The sequence below is a fragment of the Hyaena hyaena genome, unplaced genomic scaffold (genome assembly GCF_003009895.1).
Source record: "Hyaena hyaena isolate Hyena2069 unplaced genomic scaffold, ASM300989v1 scaffold_1744, whole genome shotgun sequence".
Classification (NCBI taxonomy): domain Eukaryota; kingdom Metazoa; phylum Chordata; class Mammalia; order Carnivora; family Hyaenidae; genus Hyaena; species Hyaena hyaena.
The window spans coordinates 162,482-187,033 of NW_024082376.1; positions in this window are offsets into that span (position 1 = coordinate 162,482).

Below are 24,552 nucleotides of genomic sequence, written 5' to 3' on the forward strand. Positions count from 1 at the left end.
TTACTTTCATCAGATTTTTTAGGAGGTGTGATATCTTTTACCTTCAGTGGCTGGTTCTTACTGGGGTGAAGAAGAGGTGGGGAGAGAGATTGTTCTTTCCTTTAGACAAGCCTCAAATAAAATTAAAAGATGCATTTCTATCCTGCTCATCGCAAATCTGTGTAAGCAAGGGGTACACACATCATCACTGATAGGAAATGGCTTTTGAAACATAAGATTGGATTCATAGAATCAAATGATCCCTGCAAGCTATGATCAGTCAAAGTAAATTCCCCCAAATGTAATTCTGAAGCATAGGGTGAGGTGCTAATGGCTGTCTATTGGAATATCGGTTTGGCAAAATGCATCTAGAAAAGATATTGACAAGCTCTTCAGTGTTCTAGCAGGAAAGAGATTCTTGAAATCAAGCCCATTGCTCCTCTGCCTGCCTTCTGCTAGGAAACCAAGGAAAGGATTGAACAAATTCATCACTCCTTAACAAAGCAATAAGTGAAAACTGATGAGTCTCCACACTTGATGGAAAGGTGGTATCCTGTTCATGGTGAATAACAGCTCCTTACACTCTACGCTGATCAGAGAACACCTAGGGAATCGTGTCCTATTTGGGGCATAATCTTTTCCAGATTATTTTTTTTCCCCTTCCCAAAGGAGGGGAAACATAGTGTGAAGAATGAAAGGAAGAACAGAATAGAAAAGCTAAGCCCAGTAATGGAGACCGGAGGGTGGCATGACAGGCACGTTGTGATTGCCTTCAAATATATAAGGGGCATCATGGTGTGGGTGGTGCTACATAAGGGAGAAGAGGACAAATTAGGACACATTAGTGGGAGTCACAGGGAATCTAATTTAAGGTCCAAATCAAGAACAACATTCTTATGGTGAAATTAGAGTAATGGACACTATTTATTGGAAGTATTCAAGCAAACATGGACTCAGATGTTGGAAAAGTGATGAAAGTTGGATGAATGCCAGCTTGATATGAGAGAAGAGACATGATATCAGAGAGAGAGAGAACACAGACTGAGAACTAAGAGATCCATGTTCCAAGTTCAACTCTGAAAGTACACAGGCAGGACAGAAATCTAGATTTAGCCTGGGTTTACTGTGTGACTGTGGATAAATTACAAACCAGAGAGCATATTGCCTATAGCAGAGTTCTAGAGAGATCAAGGAGGAGATTTGAAGTGTGTGGATGATCTTTAATAATTCTGCATTCGTTGGTACGCCTGGATGGCTCAGTTGGTTCAGCATCTGACTTCAGCTCAGTACATTATCTCGTGATCTGTGGGTTTGAGCCCCACATCAGGCTCTGTGCTGACAGCTCAGAGCCTGAAGCCTGCTTCATACTCTCTGTTTCCCTCTCTCTCTCTCTGCTTCTCCCCTACTCATGCTGTCTCTCTCCATCTCTCAAAAATGAATAAACATTAATTTTTTAAAAATAATTCTGTATTGGTTTAAGAATGCAGTTTTTACTGGTAGTGGTATATATATTATGGGTTTACAAACAAATAGTGAAGACAGGTTTTCTTATTGCCTTAATGATATAAATGTTTACATGCTGATAATGTGTACATCCTGTGCAATTGTGGAAGGAAGCAAAGCAAAAAAGAATTAGACAAACATCAGCTAAGCCATTCAGATCTCAATTTTTTAAAGTAAAGCATGCCTATTTATTATAATAATTAATAACGTCAGAATGAAAGAAAATATTTTCCCTTAAGGCGTAATATTTTTAAATTTATGTGGACATTGTCAATAGTTACCCTAAAGTAGGAACATATTCTCAATTATGTAGGTCGCTTTAGGCAACTCTTCTTCTCTGGGGCTTTATTGTCTCATCTATGAAAGGAGGGACCACGTGAGGTAATTTCTGAGGTTCTTTGTTTTTTGTTTTTCAGCATAAGAACCCGTGTTCATAACTATGTACATATAGTATACACATATGTCAATGCACTAGCTATGTCATAAAATGACATGTCACAGAAAATTTCATTCTATTGGTTTTGCCCATGTGCACCACTTTTTTTCATCCCCGGGACTCGAGAAAATGAAAGTGTTGAAGAACCTTGGTAAATGCCTTGATCCACTAAGGAGATTCACAACTTAAGCTTGATATTGCTTGAGTTTTAACCATGCTGAGTTAAGCCCAATATCTCAATTTCTGCATTATGGTTGTAAAGAAAACAATGTAAATCTTCCCAAATGGCTTATTTACATGCCTCTGTGATACAAAATCATAGAATATTAAAGTGGCAGAGGGCTTAGAGGCCACCTAATCCTAACCCCTTCATTTGACAATGAGGACATTGAAACTCAGAAATATTAAGTAACTTAACTAAGAACACAGAGTTACTTTGGGCCAAAGCTAAATATAGTTTTCAGGGTGTCTAACTTTTCATCAGATTATGTTCTTTCATTTAAATATGTCACTTGCCCATTCACATTAATGAGTTTATGGCTTCTATATTTCTACTAAATTTGTTGACATTTATTTATTAATTCACATGTTAAGTAGAACTGTTATAATTTCAGAACCAATCTTGCTTACTTTTGCTCAGCATATTTTTCTATTCATCTCTACACTGGGGGACAGAAAGAGCCTGGAACCTGAACCTTCTGCGCCTTCAAAAAAAAAAAAAAATCTCAAAGCTGGGGTATAGAATAGAAGCTGCAGGCCTATTCACGAGATACTTGGGCAAACCAGCCAGGAAATTAATTTAATATGAACTGATGGCAGAGGACATCCCAGGAGCAAACAGCAACCTCCGCGGGAGAGTCTGTGGTCCCTGATGGGAGGAAGGGGTAGGCTATTTTGGCTAAAGAGTGAAACATGTACACACAATTCCCAAACATCTGACTGTTGTGACATGAGGACTTGTTTGTGCAGCACCCAGTAGATTTGGAAAACTATGATACAATCAGAATTGCTTTTCTGGATAGGGACCATATTCCATTCGAGTAGGAATTCTGACAGAACACTGAGAGAAAAATTTGAGGGAAATCCACATGGTTCTCTTAGATTGCTAAAATCAAAGGATTTGTAATTTGAAACTATTATCTCTTCAAAACCTTGAATAACTCAAATTTGATTTCTGATATTATTAACATCAAGAAGCTAGATGTTTTGTTTATCTGAGTGAAAGTAGTAAGGTGTAATGATCAAAACAATTATTAGTGTGTAGAAACTACTACAATTGAGCAGATGGTTTGCTCACATGGAGGTACAGTGTTTGACATGCATCATTTGAAGGAGATTCTTTGCTTCTTGGTTGGAATTGACCTGAGGTGGTCGGGAAATGATGTGAGGCTTCGATCAATATAGACACAAATCAGTTGTTCAAAATTTCCAACAACTTGTGACCCTCTATCTGGATTGGGAATATACAGAATGATTGTGGAAACAGGACACCTCTGTATCTGGCCTGACATGCTGACCTTCTGGAAGTTCCCCCATAACTAACTCTACTCTCACAGGTAAAGAAGAGGGAAGACAATAAATAAAACCATGTTTGTAAGTAGACTCTTGGCTGATATGAACACCTCCCCTGTGTGGCTAAAACTGTTATGCTGCTGGAGCCAAAGACAGTCCCCTGAAGTGAATTCTCTTGCAATTTATTGTATGTCTCTAGCTAAGTCTCTGCAGATATGCCACTCCCCAGCATGGAGAATGAGGCTTCCTTGCTAATATGGCTAGAGTATGGTACAATTGCCTCTAGTCACTCATCAATCCGAATTATTTGATGTGGTTTTAATTAACCCAAACAAGAGACGCAGTAGTTATTATAACTCAACTATAGAAAGAGGAAAAAATCAACTCTTTGTTTACTTCTGGTGCCCCAGACACATGAAGACACACCAAAATAACTGCTATTTATTTTACAAGATGGAAAAAATATTGACTGCCCTCTGGTCATAGAAGGCATTTTCTTTTGGGATTACAAGTGCAGAGATGAATTAGGTACACTTAGGATCAATATCTGTTTCTCTTCTTGGCTCAAGATGGGATTTGTCAAAATTCGAGAGCAGCTTCTATTGAGTGTCAGCTACAAATCCTTCCACTACTGAGTCATACACCTATTCAGGTTGAAATATAAAAGGCAAAGGGCTTTTTCAGCTACAATATCTGGGGTCAGGATGCTGAATCGCCTTTCTGCCTTTTCCTTTAATGAGCTTTAGTTTGATGAAGTGACCTTACCAGCAAAGAATGCAAGGAAGTAAAGGGCCTGCTAGCAAAGGACAGTGACTCCTGGGGAATGGAGGGAGATCCAGGCAGGAGCACTCACTATGGCCTAAGAGGGAGTGATGGAGGGAGGCAAGTGAACAGAAGAAATTGTGGAGAAATTGCTCTGGCCAAAGATATGGTAGAATAGATGAGAAACAGTGGAAACTAGAATACAGGAGAGAAATTTGGATTAGCTCTGTCTCATTTTTAGGACTGCAACAATCAATGCAGTGCTCAACATATTTACTGTAGGGACTTCAAGTCTTGTAGATAGATGTCTTTCTGCTTGGGTGTAGTTAGGCAACAAGGTTACCCAGCATGCCATGGGCCTAGAAAATGAGAAGTAAAGAAAGAATTTTTAAAAGTATCTCAGAAATTCCTGAAGCAGACTTTTGGAGATTTGTATTTTACAGACAAGGAGACAAATGGACATCAGCTAATCAAAAACACACAGGTACACAAGAGACTACTTAGATTCACGTTTAGACATTCTACACATCAATAATTTTCCAGAAGTAAATGCATGCTTCATGTGGAATTAGGAAACAGAAAGAAGAAAGAAAAGATGAGGTCCCTGACCTAAAGAAGCAAGCCCTTGGATGGGGAAGCAAAGCCTACAACAAAGCTGTACAGAGTATGGCATAATAAAAGCCATAAATTGATAGGCAATAATCACTGATCAGTCAGCAGAGTTGCCACAAGTGCTGTGGAAATCAGACCTTTGTCTTTGAAAGCTATGTGGTGCGGGACAAGAAGACCTCTTCAAGGAGATGAGTCTTAAGTTAGACCTTGGATAGAAACTGAATCTAATTCCAATTTTCTTATGTCTTGCGGCCACCCTTAGTGAAAATCAGTGGTTACTGCAATGGCACAAAGTGATATCTGAGGGGGTCTTGACATATAAAGCATGTTAGTTGCTATGACAGTTGATCTCAGACTGCTGTGCTTTTTGAAAATCTTATGATTTTTAAAAATTTTCTTTTCTTTCTCCTTTTCTCAGACTGTCAGCTGTCACTTTATGATTCTGTCATTTTTGCCTGTGTTCTTTCTAATAGCTATGGACTAGGAAAGCTTTATGAGACTATACTAAATTCATGTAACCCTGAATATAGGGATTAAAAATGAAAAAAAATCCACCAGAAATACAGAAGTCTCCAAACAACCAAGCATTTAAGTCTTGATGTGTGACTAGTTTTAAAAAATGTTTTCTCTTGAGTAATACCAAGAGCTTTAGATCCATTGTTGTCTGATCTTTTTTAAATAATAAAATTACACATATTAACAATCAAAGCTAAGCTTCTGCAGAAATAAGAGGGTGAAATATTGGGTCTATTCTACTATTTCACCAGTTACCCACTAATATAATGATCTAGCCTTTCTCCAAAAACAGTTCTCAGACCTTGAATCCTTACTTAAAGGTAGATGAATGGCATCAATTAAATATGGCACTACTCAGTTTGCATGTTAACGGAGATGTCTAACGTTATCGAACAAAAGTTCTAATGGGATATCTAGACTTCTGAAATAGATGAGGTTTTTGAGAGTGAAGAACTAGAGGCCCTGTTACACCTCATCTGGTATGTGGCCTCCTGCCTTCCTACTGCCATCCTAACAACCAGCAAAGGGACTAAATCATTGCTGTCCATGTCACAATGGCAATGCTTAGTGATAAAGACATGACTGGTGGGTGTTCTGGAAGGATCTATTATTTTACTTCTCCTGGACTCAACTTTCCCAGATGGACATCATGATAATTCCCCCTCCTTGTGTCAAGGGTGTGACCTAGAAACAATTCACTTATTTTCAGAATGGAATTTAAGATCCTTCAGAGAATAATACAGTCTGAGGTTAACATGGCTGCCTGGTTTCCCAGGCTGCCCCCTCTCTGTATTATACAGTGAAATTGACTAGGACATTTCTAACTGAGAAAGACGTGTTTTTGGGTTAGATTTAACCATACAGGAGAATTAATATAAAGCAGTAATGGTTCACAGACCAGCTCACTCCTCCTTGAAATTTCAGCGACTGGAAAAATTAGTCTCCTGTTTCCTTTCCGTTCCCTTTTTTTAATTATAACTTGCTGAGGCACTAGCTAATACCCTTTAATCTCTTTTAATAACTACCCTATCCTCGGTTTCTTTAAGCATCCTTCTCAAGGCATCCACAAATCCAAGAATGCTCTTAAGATTGACTGACTGACTGATCTCTCAGCTCTGTTGATTTACTGATGCAAGGTTTATTCTTCCAGCTCTGGCTCTGTGGGGAGGAAAGAAGGGCAGAGATGTGAACTCTTTCTAGACCCATGAAAGGGCTTGCCCTCAGGAATTTTGGGAAGAAGGCCAACTATATTTTTAGCTACCCCCACCCCACACTTCCTGAATGTTTTCTCTCTCTCAGGGCTTTCATAAGAATCCCACATAGCATCTCCCAACAGCCTCACTCTTTTCTTGGGTGAAGGGATTAATAAGTACTCCTTCTCAAAGGGCTTTTACATATTCAAAGAAGACCAAGTTATAAAGGGAAACATGTCTCTGCCAGAAGAATCACAAGCATCATGTCAGGCCCACAGGGGACACGTTTATGGCAGCTAGCCTAGCAAGTGCTCACAAGTCATGGTAGGTCAGAAGCCATCAAGTCCTTCTTCTTGTAACAAATGGACACATTTTGAGTGAACAATATCAAGCTTAAAGTGAACCCTTAAATGCAGAAATCACAGGACCTGGCCTCAAGCTGCTTCTATCACCACTTTTATCCATGAAGGGTACAAATTTAATGGGAGGACATGACAAGGCAGAGCAAAATGATGATGCCAACAATCAAGTATCTATTGATGTGTCTACTCTGGTTGGCCCAGTGGGAGATAAACTATGATGTAGAAGGCAAGACCTATATGTGTGAGAATGATAGACAGTATACAATCAAAGCTACAGTTTGGGAACTAAGTAACCAAGAAGGTCAGTAAAGGAAGTTTAATGAGGATCCATGTATTCAAGGAAGATTCTATGAGACTTGAGGGTACTTAATGTTTAGAACCAAGTGAGATAATGAGGTTTTTTTTTTTAAAGATGTTGGTATGAATATGGAATGGGTACATAGGAGTAGACCAGCCTGTCAAAGCAGATTGGGTGAGAGACAGGTGGTAGGTACAGAATATGGTTCACCTAGAAAGATTTTTAGATGTAGAAGCCAAATGGCTGATTCGATTATTAGGGAAAGAAAGTGCCAAGTCATGCACATGTATGACACATATTTGCTTCACCAGAAGAGATCCACTTTTCATAAGCTTATATAGGCAGGTTTTGCCCAAGAGAGCTTGGAATGTAGGTAAGGTATACTATTAGCACCCACCATCCATGCTATACACAGTAATCCTACATTTCCCAAAGACCTTCACTGGGCTATACATCTAGAATAGCACAAGCCAATGGAAATATAAACAAAACTACAAATGCAAGCCACCTATGTTATTTTAAATTTTCTAGTAGTAACATTTTAAAAAGCAATAAGAAGTTAAATTAATTTAAATATATTTTATTTAACCCTGTGTATCAAAAAATTATTATATCAACATGCACTCAATATAAAGCAGTTATTCATGAGATATGCTGTGCTCATCTTTTCATAATATGTTTTCAAAATCCAGTGCATCTTTTACACTTACATACCAGCTTGGATTAGCCACATTTTAAGTGCTCAACAGCGCCACATGGCTAATGGCTATCATATTGAACAGCTCAGCCATAGAGACTTGACAGTCTTCAGGTCACTGCTTTCTTCAAAGGCTAGTCCAGTAAATACATTCATGCTAAGATTGTACTAATATAGCCATTGTTTGCTCTATCATCCCTCCTAGATAAGATTTTATCTTAGATTGGGAATTTTCACATTCCAGGGCAGTTTACTGAGAGAGACCATGTGGGCAGGGAAATTGTGTCTGGCATTCAAACCAGACTGAGTGGGTGGAAGCCTGCATATGATGTTCCTATTACACTCTGGCAGCCTTCCATTCCCTCCAGTACTTGCAACAGGTTCCTTCCCATGTGTGGTCTTGCATGGGTTGGTGGTAGTTGGTCTGCATGGCTCTCTGTTCTCAAAGGACCCTCATAGAATTGCTGGATCTGCTGTTGGTTCCAAGATGACCCTGAAGTACTCAGAAGGCCAAGTGTCACATAAACCTGTTCACTTCATTCCTTTCTTTTAACATCTGGTCAGTGCTACCCTCTGGCCACCTTACGTGACCTGTGACTGATCTTCATACTTTGTAAATTCATCTTGGAAATCCCCATGGACTCTGGAGCCCAGGTCTGAAAAGCAATAGCCTTTGTACAAGGTCAGGGAAGTAGGATCCCACTAACCTGAAGCAGATACTAAAAATGCTGCCCTGCACTACATTAGGGGAAGAAAGGTGGCTTGGCTATAGGAATGGACACTAATTTGACAGACAACCCCAGGAGGATCATGGCTGGGGTTGTGGATATGAAACATGAATTTAAAAAAGGAATTTGAAAAACATGAGAATATTGAGAGAAGACACATTGGTCAGAAGGCAGAATCTTCAAAGTAGACCTTATAGATACAGCAGTGTAGCTTGAACTTGAACCCCTGCTGGGCCACTCATAAGGGGGCTGACCTTTGGCAAATTACTTGACTTTCCAAGTTTTGGTTCCTCAAGGTAACCAGGGTTATTAAAGCAACTCCCAAGGATTGCTACATAGATACACTTAACTGGATGCCTGCCATAGTGCTTTCAATAAAGCCTTGCTATTCAATAAAAATATATAAATGATTGATAGCCAACTTATGATAGGTAGATAGATAGATAGATAGATAGATAACCCAGCAAAAAGAAAGGGGCAGAGGACTGGGGACAGACAATCAGAACACATATATACAGGGCCCTCACATGCACACATATACATGCACACATATATATGCACACATATGCATGCACACATGTGCATATAAGCCTTGTGTATGCACACACACTCCCACTCACAAGCATATCCACATACACACATACATACATGCGTGTACAACCTTTCTTTGACATACTGAATCTCAGAAAATTAGTCTCAATCTCCAGGCCCCACACATAGTTTTCTGCTTCAATACATCTCTTTCCTTATGACCTCATAGAGTACTGTCACCTCCTATATGCCCTGTCTTACAGCTCTGGAAAAGGAAAACTAAAACTGTGACCTTTTTGAGAAAGGAAGCCCTTGCCCTCTCTCTACTCAGCATGGCAGTCATTTGACTCTCTGACCACATGATCTCATAGGAATGGATTACGACCCTTGTATATAAAACAGCATCTCCCCTCTACAGAAAGCACCCAGAAGTACTTAGCAGAGACAGTAAATTATTATTGGTTGAAAGGCCCTGATGCCTTGTAGTAATCAAATTCTCCTTCTTTACTACTCACTTCAGATGCTGCATGAACTACATTGTCATGTATTAATTAATGCCATGACTACATTCATTGCTACATTTTATTGCCACAAAACGTGGAGAGTATGAAGACACTGTATTAGAAAAGCATAACAGGAGGCAAGACAATTTTGTAGAATTTGTAAGAAGAACCAAAAGAGGGGCACCTGGGTGGCTCAGTCAGTTAAGCGTCCAACTTCGGTTCAGGTCATGATCTCATGGTTTGTGGGTTTGAGCCCCACATCGGTCTCTGTGCTGACAGCTAGCTCAGAGCGTGGAGCCTGCTTCAGATTCTGTGTCTCCCTCTCTCTCTGACCCTCCCCTGCTCATGCTGTCTCTCTCTCTCTCAGAAATAAACAAAACATTAACTTTTTTTAAAAAAAATGAAGAACCAAAAGAGGCAATTTGACAAGAAATTACTAGACCTACTGTGTATTAGTTGCTATGAAGTCCACAAGAAAAAGAGGCATGGCCCTGACATCTAGGAAATTATATGTCCAATCCATGCAAGTGAAAAAGCACTACTAGTAATACAAACTGTTCCTTGTAAGTCCGACTGATCCATGTTGAGTACTTACAATGCATCTGTCTGTTTGTTGAGTATTTTGACATATTACCTAATTGGATCCTCACAACAAGATCAGTTAAATGTATTATCCCCCATTTACAGATGAAAACACTGAAAATATGATAATTAACTCACTTGCTCCAGGTCACATAACTTTATTGAAAATACCAATGCCCTAAAATAGCAATGGAGTCAAATTCCAACAGAGTAGTTGAGACTGTGTATTTAACTGTTTGAGATTGTGTATTTAACCCTTATAGAGCCTGAGGGTGGAATTCCTCCCAAGCACCATACACTACTGACAACTACTCAGACAGTTGACTCTTCTGAAAGCCAGCTCATTCCTTGTCTCCACCATAAGGTCTCTGAAATCCACCTTTCCTGCCATCTTGCTTAAATATCCTGTCTACTATGTTTAAGTCTTGTTTTTACAACTAACCTGTAAGTTATTTGCACATTACATCAGAAGAGAATTAATAAGATCTGTTACTATTAATTCTAACAGTATTAGCTGCTTCAGAAAAGTGACACCTGAGTGGCTAAGCTGGTTAAGCATCAGACTCTGGATTTTGGCTCAGGTCATGATTTCATGGTTCAAGGGTTCGAGTGCCACACTGGGCTCTGTGCTGATGGTGTGAAGTCTGCTTGCAATTCTCTTTCTCTCGCCCTCTCTCTCTACCCCTCCTCCACTCATCCATGAGCCCTCATGCACACATGCATGCTCTCTCTCTCAAAATAAATAAACTATAAAAAATAAAAGGTATTATTTGTTGATAATAACTGGTAATAGAGCAGCAACTCTGTCTTGTTCCTGAGTATATCCCTAGTACCTGAGATAGTGTTCTTATAAAGCACACATAGTTCAATATGTGAAAGGCAGTGTACAGAGCATGGAGATGGGGACATGAGGTATAAAAAAATGAATCAAATGCTCTACTTCTCAAGACACCAACATCCAACTGTGGATCTGCAGCATTCCCTCAATAAATATTATTTATAATGCAAATTGGAAAGCAATATGTGCAATAACATGAGATCCACAAAAGAGGGAGGGTGTAGGAATAGATTAACACTGGGACCCAAAAACATGTGGCTTAATGCAATTAATCTACAATACCTGGATCCTTAGCTTTTGTGATTTGCTATTTCATTTAAAGGTGTCTGCATTTATACTGACAGCTGCTTTGGTTTTGAGTCTGCAGAGTTGCCACTAAAGAAAAAGAAAGGATGGATATTATAATTTGAGTGGTTTGATTTCTGTTTTTCCTTCCAAATCCATTTCACTTCTCAGGTCAAACCATATCTCTCTCACTGTTGCCATGACCTTCCCAGTGCTACGCACAATGATTTGAATCAATTCTAAGTGTATCTTGATTGCCCCCAAGGGCCTGTCACTCACAGTCCTTATGTGGCTCATTGTACTACAACTTGTCCTTAAGGTCAGAGAATTAACATGTCTCCCTTCCAAGTGGGGACCTCTGTTCACATGTCCCAAATGGGATGCAGGAAGGAAGAATTTCTCACATTACGTATTGCTGGGTCACCTCAACTTTTGCCTGTTGCTCTTGGCCTCAGTGCCGCCAGCCCCCTCATTGTGTGTCTCCCCACAGTGTATGGCTGGCTTCACATTTGCCTGCAGCATCCATACCCTTGACTATCATCACTCTGCTGCTGCCTGCGGGAAGGCTCTAAGCTTAAGCTTAATTCTCAATCAATCTCTCTCTCTTTTTCTCATGATCAGTTTATGGTGCTTTACAGCAGCTCTGTGCTGTCCCTTCCCAGTGAACATCAGTTCTCCAAGAAGCCTGGGTCAGGAAGAGTTCAAATAGAGCCTTATAAAACTACACTGCTCATTCTGACCCACCCTCATGGGGCTCTGTTTTTCCTCTCAGTAATTGGCTTTTGTCACGCAATACAGACCAACCGCAGTCTGTCTGCACATGTCTGACCCCCAGGTGGTATGGCCAAGTGACTCCAAACAAGCCATAACATTTAAAAAGGACTTGTCTGCTTGGAGCACAGAGAAACCCTCTAGGGTCAGGAGGTGTTGTCCAACCTGCATCTATCCTACTTAAGTGACAGAGTCACATTCTGAGGAGTCACTTTTGTTATCCCAAGAAGGATAGAAATTTCCTGCATGGCTGAATTGTGAGTGGAGCATTTCCTCTTCCTGCTATTTATTCTGTATCCAAATGCAAAAAATAGTAAAAGGATTCAGCTTACTTTCTCCCTATCAAATACATGCAAGATAAAATGATACCTGGGTGATGGAGGGGGTAACTGATTGATAAAAAACAAGCTAGACCCTGGGTAGTTGCCTTCTTGAATTAAAGAAATATATACCTTCGTAACATTATTGAGAAATAATCATTATTATCAATACTAATAAAAATAGTGAGATTATTACTTTATTTCTATAGGAGTGCTTCCTGAATAAACTATTAGAATTTTTAAATGTAAATTCAAAAATATTTTCACGTAATTAATCTAGCCTAGAAATTACTGTTCTATGTTACTCTGTGCCTTTCCTTTGGATGGAGGCATGCTAGACAGAGATCTAGGGTGTATGGAGCCCATGAAAGGAGTTCAGAGAGGAGCACTGCATGCATTAGGGAGTCATAGAACTCGACTTGCTCAGAGTAAAAGAGCTAGAGATTTGAAGTGGATTTAATGCTGGAATTCTAATGGAATTTAGAGGAATGGGTTTGGAGAACACTGAATGCAACTATCCAAACACTGGTTTAATATTGTTCATAAAAGATTATTCCAGATATTCTTCCATGAACAAGAGTCACTCGGAAATCTATTAAAAATGTAAGTTCTCAGTTCTCCCCTGTTACTTCCTGCAACGTGGTCTCTAGAGGAGGAGGCTAGGAATCCATATTTTTCAAGTAATTCCCCAGGTAAGCCCAGTATGCAGTTAGGCTTAGGAACCAGTCATTTAAACTTAGTCCATTGTGTCACTGCACTGGGTACAGGAATATGAGAGCCCAAGGCAAAATATCCCATCTTTGGACCACTCTGCTGTGTTAGAGTGATCTATCACATAATGAGACAAAATAAATCTTCTCACAATGTCCACAGTTAGGACCTGCTTCTATCCCTTGGGACCTCATAGAACAAGATGAATCCTTTCCCCTAATAATTAGTGATCTCGCTCATAAAAGAGCCAGAATGCCTCCTGATCCTGTGACCAGCCCAACAAAGCCCTGCCAGGCCTCTGCAGCCTCTCTTTGGGGCATGGTTTTGGGAGAGCTGAGAATGTCACTTTGGAATTCTTTTGAAGTGTTGGAGAAGCTGTGGCTGTTACTTTACTTCTGTGTCCATGTGTAATATAACGACTTGACCTGGAGGCTGAGCTACGATCTGCTAATTCAGCCTGCTCCATCTCTGGTTCTTGTTAGTACTGCTGTCTTTCCTCCTTTCATCCCACATCCTTCAAGTTTTCTCCCCTTAGCTTCTTGGCAGCATAACTGTACAGATTTGCACATCAGTAAAGGAACCAGAAGAGATGCTGTTTCTGCGGATTCCTCCATCCATGCTATAGAAGAACCCATTGGACCCAATGCCTCTCCTCTGTGAGTAAGTACCCTGAGCTTTCTCTCTGTCAAGTGAAGCAAAATCACAGGGCTGGGAACACAGGCCAGCTCCACACTACTGGGTATAGCACTCCATTTCCCCTCCTCCAATTTTACCTTTGGCCTTTGGTACAAACTATGCTTAACTAGAGCATGAAAAAAAAAAATAGTATTCCATATTATTTGGCCCAGTATGTCAAACATGTGTGCTTGCTTCGGCAGCACACATACCAGTATGTCAAACATGTCTGACTTAAGGTGTTAAGTACAAGAGCATGAAAAAAATCAGTTGTTACATTGAAATCTTTTATGCCTCCACCTGCCTCAGGGACATTGTAGGAGTGACTGTCACTTGTCCCCAAACCATCAAATCCTACACAAGCAAACCCAAAGTATGCAGTAAATGTGTGTGTTTGCTTCATCATGCTGTTCCAAACTCCATGAACTCAAACACATGAAAACCAAGCTGAAAGTATTTTTTAAAAATTGGCATTTATTTGTGTCATTGTATTTCTTAAGCATTTCAATGAACATGTATCATTTGGGTCATATGTTCCAAGAACACATATCCATTCTTGATACAGTGATATAACTTGAATAGATGATTAGATGGCTAAAATGTTCTCAGAGAATCTGAATAGTTTGGCCCATTTCAGGATTTACATTCACACCTCTGATAGCTATGCACGCTGCTTCCACCTGAAATATAGTCTTGCCCCTCTGTGACTTGATCTTTGCCCCCATGGGGGCTGTGCACTAACCACACTGAGTACAAAGGTCTTCTGGATGCTTCTGCCCTAGACGGTTTTCCTTTACCCTGCTGCAGCCCTGGGGAACAGGTTTCTGATCTTCCCATTGTGCCTATCTAATAATATCTTGTGGGTCTTCAAATCACCAGCCAGCTTTGCCAGTCTGGAGGGCTCTGGTCACAGGGCAACTGCCTGTTCTCCACCTATCTCATTCTGACCTGGGTCCCTAACTCATTCTTCAGGAAGCATTCAGCAAAAGAGACTGCATGTGTGTGCAGGCAAAGCCCTGGATTATGATGTATGAACAGTGCTCAGATAGACCAGGGTTAGCATCTTGTCTCTGAAAAATACTGGCTATGTAGTCCACAGGACTATGGGCTCAACAGTATCAACTTCACTGGGTGGCTGTGGAAATTAAATGGGCTAATATATTTAAGACGAATGGCAATTGAGAACCTAATAAGTATTAATTCCTTTCTCTTTCTCTTTTCCTTACCCTTCATGTTCATTTGACTTGAGGAATGGGAGCTTGTCTCTTCCTAATGTAGCTAAATGATCATCCCTTGTCTTTGTACAATACTTTATAAAATACAAACACATTCACAAGCTTTCAGCCTCACAGTTATTCTGGAGTTGGCAGATCAGATGTCATTGGTCTCATCTTTCAGGTAAGGAAATAGAACCTAACAGGGTTAAGTGATTTGCCCAAGGTCTCATACTATACTTTTAAGTATAGATACTACATCTTCTCAAGAGGTTCTTAAGCAATCTAAATTATCTGCAGGAGTAGTCATGACTAATGATTCCATGCTCCTACCAGGCTTGCATTCCTTAGTAAACAAACTCTTCCATTCCAGATTAGTTCCTCTGAGGGCTTGCACACAGCAATCTGATAAATGAATTCACATGAAGGTGCCAGGGGCTGATAATGGTTTAATATGTTAACATTCCACTATTGACATTTTAACAAGGAGAGGCTCTGGACAATGCCTTAATGCAGAGAGCAAATAGAATCCATCCTGAGTGCCAGCCCCGATCAATTGGTAGTGGCTGCCCAGCAATGCTTTGAGAAGGACCCTGAGGCTTTGTCTGGGCTCAGTGGAAAACCTGTCATGACCCATTGTCAATGTCTGTCATAGGTGTGGAAGGGACAGCTAAGGCAGGCTTGCCACTCCACTTCTCACCTTCTAGTTCTGATCTCAGATCCACCAGAGACCACCTCGGGAGCATCCGCATTCTCCACCCTCCCCACTTGGACCTGATTCCTTCAAGATGAGCTAGAGGTGGCAAAACTTAGACAAGTTCTCTGCCTGAGTCCTATTATCTCCTGAATCTAGTTTTCCTCATGATGCATACTAAATGAGTTACTAGATATAAGAACACTTTGAAAATTATTAAACACTATTTACCTATGAGGTGCAATTGTTATTAAGCCAAGCACTATAGCCAGCAGCAAGGGTGGGGAAACTGTAATCACTTTCAGATGGCTCTCCATGATAGAGAGTAGTATATTTATACCAGAATGAGAAAGAGGGTTTGTTTTTAGGGTGCCTTCCCTGCCTCTTCTCCCTTCCTCTCAACCCTGCAGGAGATGAACTGAAAAGGCGACACCAGCAGCATTTCCTCCTCCCTCCCAAGCTGGGTATTGGCATCATTATCTGAATATCAGCAATAACAGATAAGATCAGCAGATACCAATGTTTCATTACCTTTGGTGCCGCCGGGGATTGCTGCCCGGATATTTGGATTCACATGGTTTTCTCTCTCTGAGACTGACTTTGAAAAAAGTGAATTTCCCTCAATAGGTTAACCAGTGCAGATCTGGGGGGAGAGTGCCCCTCTGGCCTTTTTACTTCTCTGGAGCCCATCGCCGGACATGCTTGCTATCACCTGGTTCTGTCCACAGCAATGGCAGAGCTACTTCCTTGCTTGCACCAGTAAGAATAAGCTTAACAACCTGACATGTAAGGCCCTGCATAGCCCTTAGCTGTCTCTCCACATTGTTACTTCTTGTCACTCACTCTCTGCTTCCAGAAAACTGGGCAATCTAGTACCCCACAGGGACCAGGCACATCCTCATCCCTACATGGACCCCTGACCTGTCTACTCTCTCTAGCATGCCCAGCCTCCACCTGCTAAGTTCTACCATTTCCTCAAAGTTCACCCCCAGGGCACCTTCATGACTTCCAGAACACTCTCTTTCAATCACAGGTCATCTTCTCTTCCTTTCAAATAAATATTCAACAGTAAGTGACAGTTATGGAGTGCACACACAGGTCCTACACTGTGTTAATTTCATATCCATGATCTTAGTTAATCCTCAAAGTAACTCTATGATTAGGCACTATTGTTAACTCAATTTTACAGATAATGAAACAGAGAAATCTAGGGATTTGCCCATAATAAGGCACCCACTAAATTCCAGAGCTGAGATGTAGGTCCAGCTCTCTGCCTTCATGGCCCATGCCTAGCACTACCACACCCCAGGGTCTAGAGAGCCCAGCCCTGAGCCCCAGGAGCACTTCTGCTCATATGAATTATATTCCTTTTGGTGTGGGAGTTCATTATGACCTGTCTCCATCCCCCTGCCTTGATTACCAACTCCTATAAATCAGGAAGATATTATTATATCTTCCTCTATTTTGTCTCCCCAGCACACATAAGGTACTCAATAACCCTCTAGATTAACCATCACCTTTGTTGGACTCCATATTCTGAGCCTGTTGTCTCCCAACCTAATCTGTTCACATATTTCAACTAACAGTTCTCCCTGCTGCCTCTCTCAAGTATCATGTTGTTTCCCCAAATCCTCCTTACATGTGCTATGCCATTTATACTCTTCGTGTCTTTCTAAATTCTGTCTTTCTAAATACTCTCCACACTTCAAAACTCGACTCTAAGCCCAGCTTCTCAGGAGACTCTCTCCTGACCCTCATAGTCCACATTGGCCCCTCCATCCCTTGGCCCAGTAGCATGTAAGTAGATGGTTCACCAACTCCTTCACTAATTGATAATTAGTAATACCCACATGTGCTGAGGTCCATACCAGGCATTATGAGGACACAAGAAAAGTATGGCACATACATAGCTCCTAACTTCTAAAGTTCAAACACTGGGGGGAGTCCATGGGTACTCATGTGAAAAGCCAATAAAAATGCCCCGTCAAGTGGGCAGTTCAGACTAAAACCTGTGCCAAATATATGCTAAATATGAACTCGGAAAGGTAAGAACATTGTGCATTTTGGAGGTTAGATTGCAGGCCATCTGCAGGAGGATCCTGGAGAGTGAGTCCGCTCTGGGAAAGTAGGAAGAAAAGGGAACATGTTTCAGGTGGACAATAATACAATTGCTATGTGAAATGAGTATGTGAAACAAGAATGACTTGTGAAACAGGCAATGAGGAGACAGGCATAAAAGGAGGAAAACTTACATTTCACTGTAAATGGGGCAGTGAGAAACGGAAGCTACTGGAGGCACCTGTATAAGTCCTGCTTCCATGTGGAGAGTCTCTCACTCAGCCTCTCATTCTACATATGAGAAACGGAGGCCAAACATGGCAATGTGGCTCAGGAACGTCAAAGCTGGGATAAAAACCAGATGCACAGAATTCCTGGTCTGTGCAGCTAAGTGGGAAAATCTTTGGAACTAAACAATACCACAACTCCTTGGACTAGATCATGGACATGGACCTTTATGTGAGAAACATCACGTCTTAGTGTGACCCCAGAGCTCAAGGACTAGCAAGGACTAGCAGTTTGCCAACTACCTGGTGGCTCACTGGGTAGGCCATTTTAACTTCTTAGAGCTTGCGTTTCTTCATCTATGTGAAAAGCACAATAAAGTTTAAGGTTACAACTGAATTCAAGGATCCTGGCAGAATTTCATGAGATGGTGCTTTTCTAGAGTTTAGCACAGTACTAGTACATAAGAAATTCTCAGTATAAATGAGCATTTATATGAAACATGGGAGTGATAACACCTCTTGCAAGATGATATACAGTCTATGCAGCTAAATAACAAAGAAACCAAAACCGAGAGTTTGGGGGACCAGAAGTCTATTCTAACTTAGATCTATAGTGGCAGCACAGAGTCTGCCTGCCAGCCACAAATTTGTAACTCCTATACTATCTAGCCCAGGGCACAATCCATCGTAGATATTTAATAAAGGTTTCTGAACTGAATGGATTTAAATTGGATCAAATTTAATTGGATCCTTTGTTTAAAATTTAAAAGTCTGCCTCTGAGAAGTGGCTGAATGGAGTGCTTCTTAGTTTTGCAGATTGTTAATTCCAGCAATCAGACTTGACCCATCTTTCCTTCATATTGATAATTCCCGACAGAATGCCCCGACTGTGTTTTTCCCTCCTCCACTGCTCAGAGAGTTGACTGAACATGAACTACACAGCTGTGGTTGGGGTTTGCTGGGATATGTCACTAATGATTACAAGGTTGTGTTTTCTAGACCACTCTTGTCATATGCCCCCAGTGTGCCAAATATGGTAGGTTGATACTCAGACCCATCTCTGTCCTGCTTTACCTTCCTCTCTATCGCAGGGGGGAAGTCCTGGAAACTGTAAGGCCCAGAGTCCTCGGCCAGCCATAGGCTGCTCACTGGAGACAGAAAGGCAGGAGGGAGGGGGAAGCCATTCTCCTCCTGGCTCTACAATGACAGGGAACCTCCGGGGATTTGAAGGCTCTGGCAATATCATCGGCAGTTTGACCATCACCACTTGAGTTCTTTGGTTCCTGCTGGCAGCATAGGGTGGTGATTCCAATGGCAGCAATATCTGCCTCCCATAGAGCTCCAGCCACATCAGAACCAGTGCAGGTAAAACCATGCTACCATGTTTCTCCTGCTGCCATTCCAGCAAGTGTAAAACAAACTGCCTATATTAAATCCTCTTCTGGTTGACATAAAGTTTTCTGTTTTGTTTTATTTTGTTTTGTGTTTCTTGTCAGACACTGAAAACTTCTCGGTATATTATACATTTTAAAAATGAATTATCATTAAACTATTAATGATCAATAATGACAAAATACTTTGGCACTTTTAAGAGCAGAACCTTTCTAATGGTAGGCTTCATGAAAAACATCTTGAAAGGCAACGAGATATCCTTCAAACTGACACATAATGGAGGAAGTTTTACTAGTGGGTCCTTCCCCATATGCTGAACAACCAGAGGAGAAACAGCCTTCTATGGAAACTACACAAATGGCAAGCAGTGAAATGAATGGCCAACAGTAAAGAGGAGACAACAAGAGGAGAGAGAAAGGGAGCTAGCAAGAGAGGTTCTTTCTTTGGCCATTGAGCTAACTCTGCCAGCACTCATATGGTCAGCCAGGGACTGGCTTGTCCACCTTAGCACTAGCAGACCTCCGAGGTAAGTAGTGGCCTTGGGGAAGGGAGGTAGGACGTAATTCCTGAGCCAGGCTAACCTTGAGGCTGACACTCAAGCAGAACACCAGTGCTCACCTCTAGGCAGTGTCCAGATTGAACATTTCTCAACTCAATCAGATAGCTGCCATGCCAGGCCGCTGCCTCCTTAGCAAAGCGGGATGACAGTATACACTGGAGGTGCCTCTAAGGTAAAACTGCAGATCATAGCAAGATTCATAGCTTTGAAACAATGTGTGCCTTAAAGTTATTGCATTTTACTTTGTTTTGTTTTTAGAGGAAAAAAATAACAACAACAACAACAAAAAACCCCAAACCTTTAAGAAATCTAATTATATGTTTGAGTTATAGACTGGTTTTTAACAACAACAAAAAAAATTAACAAAAAAGGGGGCTCATTAAGAGTCTTTTGTCTCCAAAACAAGTGTGTTTTCCTAAGCCATAGAGCAAGCAAATTCTAATTGCTGGCTTCATTATACAGAAAAGTCTAAGTGTAACAATCAGAAGCCTTATTACACATACATAATTGAGTTTCATTGCAACTTATGAAAACATAAACTCTCTTAAACACACTTGCAGAAAATGTCGCATCATCAAATCAACACTTTTATTATACAAAAGTAATTGTGTTTAAAGACACCAAACATATGTTACTTATACAAAAAAATGAGTTGTACTATGATTCAGAAGTCTGAATCTTGAATCCGAGAGCAATGTTTTGTTTGCAAATGCAGGGCAAAAAGAAAAAAAGGCAAATTACAAACTTTACTAATGAGATGTAAGGGAACTTGCTCTGGAAATATGCTAGTTTGGAAATTCTGAACTCTCAAATTCCCTATTCTGGCCAAATCTTCCATGAAGCTACTTTCTTCTGTACCTGGCTCCTTCTAAATCCATTCCTCATGGTGTATCTTCGTGTTTCCCCCTCCAATTTGAATTCCTTCTCTACCCAGTCTACTACCTGGGAACTTGGAATTTTCTTTCCCTACCGTCCCCTTAATGCTCTACCTTTCTCACCTGGCACAGGCGTCGCTCACTAATTCTTGCCCTGCCCGCTTCCTACGTTCCTGTGTCTGGGCTGATGGAGCTTCTGCAGAATCCTGTCCACCAGGGACTGGTGAGCTCCAAGTGCAGCTGCCCTGCCCAGTCTGTCCTGCAGCCCGTTTGCTTCTCCAAATGACTCTCCTCTTCAGCGCCGTCTATGTAATTTGTGGGGCGCAGTGCAGAAGGAAAATGCAGTCCCCTCGTTCAAAGAGCAGGGGGGGGGAAGGCTTCTTCTTACTTCTGTGTCTTTTTGTTTGCTCTTTAATGTTGTGCTCCTCCCAGTGCAAGGATGCTTGCTGGCGGACAGACGAGTGCAGATCCTCATAGAGGCTTGGGCCTTACATCATATCGCAGTGCACAGGTGCATGTCTGCTTTCAACCCTCCCCACTTCCCACCCCAGGCTTAGGAAGGTGAGGCCAGGGGAGAAGGAAGCAGAGAACCTGTCCTAGGAGGTAGAGCCACGTGTGAGCCAGGCTCCAAGTCCCCAGCACATGCCCTATTTTCCCATTGAACTCACTTAAAGAACACAATTCAAAGATAAAATTATTAAAATTTCAAGATGGAAACCACAGAGCATTAACACTCAATGGTGAGGTCCTGTGTGACTGTACTAGGCACTAGCCCTTGAAGCTGACCCTTCCCAGTACCTCCCCATTGTCCTCACAGCTTGGGATTCCCACCCTTGCCCATATCTCTGAGTACCCCTGCCCTTACCAGCCAGCTTGGCTGCACATAAGCTGACCCACATTTTGCAGGTAGAGTCAGCAACCACCCCAAACCCAACCTCCTCTGCCCTCACCTCAAGCCATATACCTCCATTCCTTCTCTTGCAGACAAAAACTCTGGCCTCATCCTAAGATAGGCTCTCTCCTGCTGTGCAGGGGCTGGGAGATATCTCTTCCTTCTATCTCCTGTCTCAGTGTTCTGCCCCTTCCTCAGTGTACTGCTAAGGACTTCACCAAGTCTCCCACCTGGGCATCTCAACACAGCAGTGATCATTTTTGCCTCATTTTCATTTGAGGTTTAGGAGTTTAGAGTGACTTTCTCAAGATGGCATAGCCAAAAAGAAGCAAATCCACAATGTCAGCCCAGTCTCTGAACACGTACCCATCATGCCTTATTTCTGGCATTTTCCAAATCCTCCTTCAACTGGCTTCTTTCTCCCAGATGGAAATTTGCTCTAGTAGCCCACATCCAACAACAGAAAGCAAAACAAAGACACACACACACAAAAAGATATTGTTTCATGATCCAGCTTAGTTCAAATGCCCATTCTGTCTTCCCTTTCTGACCATATTTCTTCATATCAGTGTATGTCCCCTGCTGTTGCTCTCTTCCCTCCACACATCCCTCTCCTGAAGGTGTCTGTCCCTGATTTGAGCAGTTAGGGAGTTTCTGCAGTTGTTCGTCAGAGCTTTTCCTCCTTGACCTATCTCCAACCTAAATCACTGGTGTCTGTCTGTTTCTCAGCATTCTTCCACCCCTGGCTTGCCTGGGTCTCATTCTGCCTCTGTTGCTCAGGCCACACCCGGCATGGTGGAGTCTCCAAACTACACTCTGCCTACTCTTGCTCTGTCATCTTCCTGGGTGGCTTCCAACTATGTTCAGGCATCTCCTAGATGTCACACACATGCATAATCCCACACTTGTGAGAAGACAGGAACAATCACCATCTACTCTAAGTAAGATATGAATCAGACACTTTATACTTATCTCCTTGAATCCTCACCAGTTCTTCGAAGTGATGAGAAATCTAGAGTTCAGGATATCTATGTTCCCTCTTTACGGTTGCTCTGCTGAGTGGTCCGGGGCCAAGATTCCAGTCAGGCCTGCCAGACTACAGCCCATCCTCCGCCATTGCCAGAGTGCTACTGACTCTCTGGTGTGTCAGTCACATTTCATGTATTGATTTCTGACTTTCTCAGATTATATCCTAGATACTTGAAAGTTACAATATCAAGATTTCACTACTTAAGTAAACATTTCCCCCCCCTGGATTTTCTATCTTGGTAAATGGGATAGATATTTGATCATACTATTCCATTCCCTTGTTTAAAATCCCTTAGGGGCCTTCTAATTCCCTCAGAATAAAGCTGGAAGTTTTTCTCCAGAGCCTACAAAGACCTCCATGAACTGGCCCTTGTCTAGCTCTATGCTCTTCCTCAGCCATGTTTGCTGAAATCATTCAGATGTACCAGGCATTAATTATTAATAATTAATAATTATTGGTTGAGTGTCTACTGTGTGCCAGGCTCTGTTCTGGGTAACTTGAGCTGTATCAGTGAACAAAACAGCAGAGATCTCAATGTGTTTGAGCTTACAATCTAGTGTAAGAAAGCAAAAAAACAAATGATAAATGATAGCAAACTATACAATATATAAAGAAGAGGATAAGTAATATAGGAAAAAACATAAAATAAAATAAGGTAAATGGGAATCACAAGAGCTTTTATGGTTTAAAATTAAATAGCATGCTCAGGGTGAGCCTCATGAGAAGGCAATATTTGAGCAGAGAATGAAGGAGTTGAGGGAAAGAGCCATGCTAACATCTGAACGAAGAGTGTCCTGGGTAAAAGGAACAAACTAAGTGAAAGCCCGCAGGGGGAGAGGTCCCCAAAATGCCTCAGGGAAGGCTGGACAGAGTCTGCAAAAGAGAAGAGTAATAGCAGAGATTAGAAAGTTAAGGAGACCAGATCATGTGAGGCCTCGAATATTGGGAGGCCTTTGGCTTTACTCTGAGTGAAATGGGGAGACCACAGAGGACTTATTGATGTAACTGACATCTTAAAAGCATCATTCTGGGCACTAGGATGAAGGAAAGGACAAAAGGGAGCCAGAAGACTATTGCAGGTGCCCAAGTGAGAGATGACAGTGGATCAAATAAGAGTTGTAACAGTGAAGGTGGTAAGAAGTAGGCTGGACTTCAGCACATAATGTCTTCTTAGTCAGAAATGTTTTTCTCCCTCAATCCATCCAGGTGGCAGACTCACCTGACCTTCAAAAATATCCTCATCTCTTGGAAGCCTTCTCAAACCTGTTATGCTTGGTTAAATTCAGAATTTCTTATCTTCGCTGTCCCTTTGAACTCCAATAATACCACAGGCATTTCATTATTATAGCACATATCTGTCTCTGTCAAAATTATTGATGTTATTGTCTGTCTCCTCACCAGACTGTGGGTGCCTTGAGGCTGCACTGTCTTATACTTCTTTGAATGTTCAGGATGCAGTTTTCATAAATGCTCAATAAAAGATGGTGATGATTGAATAAATGACATCAGTGTAAAAAGTAAACTATACTCTCTCTCAAACTAAGCACCACACCCAAGTCTTGGGAAACTCAGGTACCAGTTCTCAGAAGACAATGTTCACCAATAATAATCCACACAAGAGCCCTGCCAGTTGGTGCTGCCAAGACCAAGATAGCTTTCCACAGCAGCTGAGTTAAGGAAAATCAGGAGGTTGGCAATTGATGTGCAAAGTAACTGGACAGGAAGAGGAATGTGTGTAGATGACCTCCTATTCACCCTATTGGTGAAAAGAAAGCTCCCTCACCCTAAGTAGTATGA